This window comes from Macrobrachium nipponense, chromosome 18 (genome assembly GCF_015104395.2).
Source record: "Macrobrachium nipponense isolate FS-2020 chromosome 18, ASM1510439v2, whole genome shotgun sequence".
Taxonomy (NCBI): domain Eukaryota; kingdom Metazoa; phylum Arthropoda; class Malacostraca; order Decapoda; family Palaemonidae; genus Macrobrachium; species Macrobrachium nipponense.
The window spans coordinates 75,047,411-75,052,880 of record NC_087211.1 but is presented as its reverse complement, the minus strand read 5'-3'; the positions used below and the strand labels follow the sequence as shown (position 1 = coordinate 75,052,880).

Here is a 5,470-nt window from a genome sequence, read left to right as displayed (position 1 = left end):
TTTTTTTTGCAATTTTAGTGTTTTTTGCCCTATATAGGCCGGCCAGCCTCCCAACCTAACCTCTCCTTTACTTTTCATGGCCTTCAAACTTCTCTTTTTCCAAATCCATTGTCCTCAAGAACTCCTATTGATTGTTACCCATTTTTTTCTTAATGATATAAGTCCTCAAAAAAACAATCAATTCTAAATGGTAAGGTGGGTTGCCATCAAAAGGTACTAACAGATAACTTTCCACAGTAGTGTTAATTACCAAATATAACTGAATTCTTAGGTATAAACTCATCAATTCCTTTACAAAGGTGGGAAGCATAACCATATAGCTTATCTTCTGAAGCAAATACTACCAACATTGTAGAGCATTTCATTATTATTACTTTTTCATTGTAACCTTTTTAAAAATGTTTTTGTACTAAGAGAAATGGAATGCAAACTGTTCCAGGCAACTTTTATAAATTAAGTAACTAAAACAAAAACTGACAATGAAATATTCTTGAACTTAAAAATCATTCACAACCAAAAACAAGGTACCTTACTTGTATTGATGCTATAAATTAAAAATTCATTGATTATGTAACTTATGGCAGGTCTCCAAGATTTGTACCAATGACAAAATGCAAAAGCTTTTTAAAGATACCATAAAATTATTTGGACAAATCAACCCCAACCAAAAACTGTGCCAGCTTTTAACTACCAAGGTTTCTCAAGTCTTTAGAAGAGAAATGTATGTAACTGAAATAATTATATGATAATTTGGATAATCAATTGTCCCCATTATATTAGAAACAACTTGCCCTTAAGGTAGAAAACATCATTCCCTAAGGTGGTCCATGCCTCCTTGCTCAATGTGCCACTGAACAGAAATTGGCATTCCAAAATTCTTGGTACTGTAGTTAATACCCATTAAAAATTCCAAAAGTAACCAAAAATGGTGATGCTTCACTGTAAAAACAACAACAATTGTCCCACACTCACCCCTGGTGGATTTTCTTGCGAGGTAGGCGGAAAGCCTATTCCAGGAAAATTGCCTGGCAAGGACTGTCCGTCTCCATGCCAGCTAGACACCTCCTGAGGAAAGAAAAAATATCTCTTTTGAGCATTAACACCACTACTTTTTTTTTTCATGTTTAGATCTTATACAGCAAAGACAGGATTACCAAATTCTCCTCTTGCTATACCTCATATATTATAAATATAATACCAAATACTGTACAAATAAAAACCACCTCACAACTTTGCACATGTTTGCAACAAGGGCCAAATTGCAAAATTTTTTATACATCACCTAAAATAAGCACACACATAAAAATGAAGTGCTACCTACCCAGGACCATTTCCATCAATTTGTTTCCTAATATTAACTGTCAAAGCCTTATGAAAACATAAAAAGAAAAAGGCAGGAGAAAATGAGTAACAAAAAATGCACGAGAAAAGGAAGGAGTTATTCACTAAAGAAGTAATAAAATTTAAAGATACTTCTCACATTCACGATATCATTTAAGTGGTTTTGCCACAGGACAACAGTACACAACCATACATCAGAAATGTAATCTAACACAGGCAAAGGGTAGCATAATATATGTAGTTACCATGATTCAAGAGATTACTAAGTCCCCTAACATATGACTCTCAACTCACCGGCTGGAAGCCTGAGGGTCCCGCGAAGGACTGGTGGTAAGAGGCTGAAGTGCCGGCTAAGGCACTGGACGCCGCTTGTTGAAGGAATTCTGGAAGGTCATTGCTCAGCTCACCCCCTACATCCCCCTCCTCTTTAAAATTCTCACTGCTTATACTATAAGTGTCCCTATTGGCACCATCTGTTTCATCATCAGTCATTTCCACTTTCACAAACGGAGTCTCTTCCCCTCTGAACTGATTACCCATCGACTGAGAAATTTGATCACCTAATTGTTGAGCAGATTGTAACGATGATTGCTGTGATGACTGGTGGGGTATTTGTGCTTGCGAGTGTGAGGAAGAAGTCTCCGCCGGTGAAGAGAGGGGACGGTTATCACGGTCTTCTGAGGCATGAGACTCCTGAGGGGTTCTAAGGGGAGAAGGACTTAGCCGCTGAATTCCAGGGCTCTTTGGTCTAGAAGAAGGAGGGGGAGGGGTATGCAACTCCCCCAAAGAGGGTCTTACATCTTCCCTACCATCTTCACTTTCGTCTCTACGTTTTCTTTTCGCAGGGGGCTACCACTACCACCGTCTCTACGACTAGGAGCACCAACACTACCCTTTTTAGAAGGGGGTTCATCATCAGGTACGGCAAGTCCTTTTATTCTAAGGTTTTCTGCAGCCTTTATTAAAGACGCTAAGTCACTCTGTCTCACATTCACTTCACCAAAGGTAACATTCATAGTCTAAGCGAAACTGCCTCCAAGATCATTACTTTTGATGTCTTTTCAGCACTATAACAGGGCTCTTGCAAGCAGTTTTTTCAAACATGGCACAGAAGTAATCACTACACGTCGACAACACCAACTTGTGGACACTGTAGAATTTGCCGTCGCATGCCAGGGTCACATCAGTGTAAGATTGCTGTTAAAAAAAATTGATACAATAAGAGTAAATAAATTATATGTCTACAGTTGGTGTAAAAAAAAAAAATGATAAAAGAAGTACATATATTTGACAACTGTAAACTTTCAAATCCTTTTATACTTCTAATAACCTGACCAATGTTATTTTCCTTTTATTTATCCGTCTCACACCAATTACAGAGACAAAAATTACATAGCTATTTTCCAACTAGATTACGCATGCTTCTCCTAGAAGAGAAAAAAAAAAAAAAGTTAACGAGAAAATGAATTCTAATAAATTCTTGACTGGCATGAAAAATTACACAAAATTAAGATTTCACAAATGCCTCACTGCAATTGGAAAAGTTACCCAAATACTCTGCATCCTTTACATTTACTGTTGTCAATTCAAAACTGGCTAATCCCTAACCCTTCAACGTGATCAATTCATTTTTTTACCTGATGATCAACGCTTTTGACATCAATATGTACAGTGACAAGTTTTTCCCACACAAAAATTCTCGTATCTCACACCTTCACTCAATCATTATATGTGCATTGTCTAGGTCTGCCAAATTCAAGCCATCCCCAAAGACAAAATAATTTCTATGCATTTTCTTTTGCAACTTACTTTACTAACAATTGACACTTCAAATTCATCAAGAACAAAACACTGTTGTGTATGTAAAAAAAAAAAAAAAAAAAAAAACAAATCTATATTTACTGGCATGTTGGCTTACTTTTTTTTTCAACTTACAAAGCCAATGTGAACATTATTCAGTGATGCCTCAACAAAACTTATTACTGTAACACCCAACTACATATGAACAAAACCTATATCTACTTTCAAATTATTGCAAACTAGCCAAAAGTAATTAACTTCCTTACCTTGTCCCTGAGCACGCCCAAAATGTGGAGAAACGTGGAACGATGGTTGTTCCACTTCAAAGAAAGTAATTCCTCCATGGTACCTATTATGAGAAAAAATTGTTAATGCATGACAAATTTTACAGACCAAGCAATTACACAATACATAATCCTCCACATTTCTTGGAAAACCAAATGCCTAAAATTAGTCACCATCACCAAAAACGCATATATTAAAGATAAAATTGTATAGTAGTATAAATAGCCCTATAACTGCAATAAAATGCCTGATTAGTGTTATAGAATATTTTCACTTAATCATTAAAAACTTCATCAAATGAGCTTCAGTTTGGATTATATATTCTGGCATCACCACAACTGTTGAAAATCCTATTTGGTATTATTCACAAACTGAACTCAAGAATATTACAGCTTGCATAACTAAAAAAAAAAATTTACCCAACTATAAAATAAGAAATGACTAGGTCAGTAGTTTTATGAGCTGCAAGGATAAAAAGCGGATAAATTTCTATCACAACAATGCCTAAACCAGCTGCAAGGATAAAAAAGGAATAAAAATTCTACCATGACATTGCCTAAACCATACATAACACTACAGTTTAGACTACTATTCTCGTCATGATACAAACTGGTTGAAATATACCAGAAATATAAGTTCCAAAAAAGTAAGATTTTTTTTTACATTTGTTACCTTGTTCCGAGAAACCATGCAGTCTTTTACCTTATATCTTATACACTAAACTTTCAACTTTTATGATAAATCTTGTAACAGTTAATGCTCATGCATCACTGCTTTCTCAGATGTTTATGTAAAAATTCTGAGATGATCTCTTTCAAGTATTGTCACTAAATACTTCTAAAAATATATATTTACATAAGTATACTTTTTTTATATTATGTCTACAAAAACAGAGGTGTTCCGTGTTGAAAAACCGGTATGTTCAGAGAGGACCAACAGGGTCATGCACGAGTTGCTTTAACGCCAATTATTAACAGAAATGAATACTAATTTCAACAATGAAATTTGGCTTTTTCAAATTTTGGTAATTCTAAGCCCTCATTCTGCAGTAAGTATGAACCTATGGCAGTTGACTTTTTCTACGTTATTTTACTTACTGAACAAGAATTTAAAGTAACATTTATTCAGACGACTATAATTAACCCCCAGGGGCCAGTACTAAACTCGGTGAAATGCATTGGACGTCCCAATCCCTAGTGAATGTCATATCGGCGGTTACGTTCCTTGCAGTCCGTGCGAGACTATTCTTTAGAATTATCCTGCAAGAAACGTAACAGCGGATACGACATCCACTAGGGATTGGGGCGTCCAATGTATTTCACCACGTTTAGTAATGGCCCCTGGGGGTTAATTACAGTCGTCCGAATAAATATTATTTAAAATTCTTGTTCAGTGAGTAAAATAACGTAGGAAAACATCAACTGCCATAGTCTACTTTACCGCGGAATGAGGGCTTAGAATTACCAAAATTTTATGCTGCAATTTTTGGTTTGAAAGCAACATTCACCAAACTCAAAAGGCCTTCAAGCTATAGAACTGTTAGATTGGAGTGTTGCAAACATCAACAGCATATGTGAACCGGGGGTTGGCAACCTTTGGATTGAGTGGGCCAGACAGTTATGCAGTGTCTCGGATATAAAGTTTATTTTAAGGATCGCTGAATGCCTTAAACTTTGTAACAACTTCGATAATTAGTGCCCTAGCATTAAGTTGGCAGCCAGAATGCATCCCATGTGGGCTAGATGTGGCCCACTTCCTGTAGATTGCTGACCCCTAACATAGACAATCACAAGAACCCTACCATGAACAATTATAATACAATATCAATAAAAGCAAACTAGTCCCTCTATAATTACAAATACAATTCGTGGTATTTCTACAGAAGCAGTCCGCACGGACTACAAGGAACGTAACCACGGATACGACATCCACTAGGGATTGGGGGCCGTCCAATGTATTTTGCCGTGTTTAGTACTGGCCCCTGGGGGGTTAATTACAGTCGTCCAAATAAATATTACTTAAAATTCTTGTTCAGTAGGTAAAA

The 5,470-nt window shown here is 36.3% G+C and overlaps 1 pseudogene; it reads right to left on the bottom strand.

Annotated features, from left to right (window-relative positions):
- Positions 1-936: 936 nt before the first annotated feature.
- Positions 937-5,470, bottom strand: part of LOC135196648 (longitudinals lacking protein, isoforms H/M/V-like) — a 5,928-nt pseudogene continuing 1,394 nt past the window's right edge.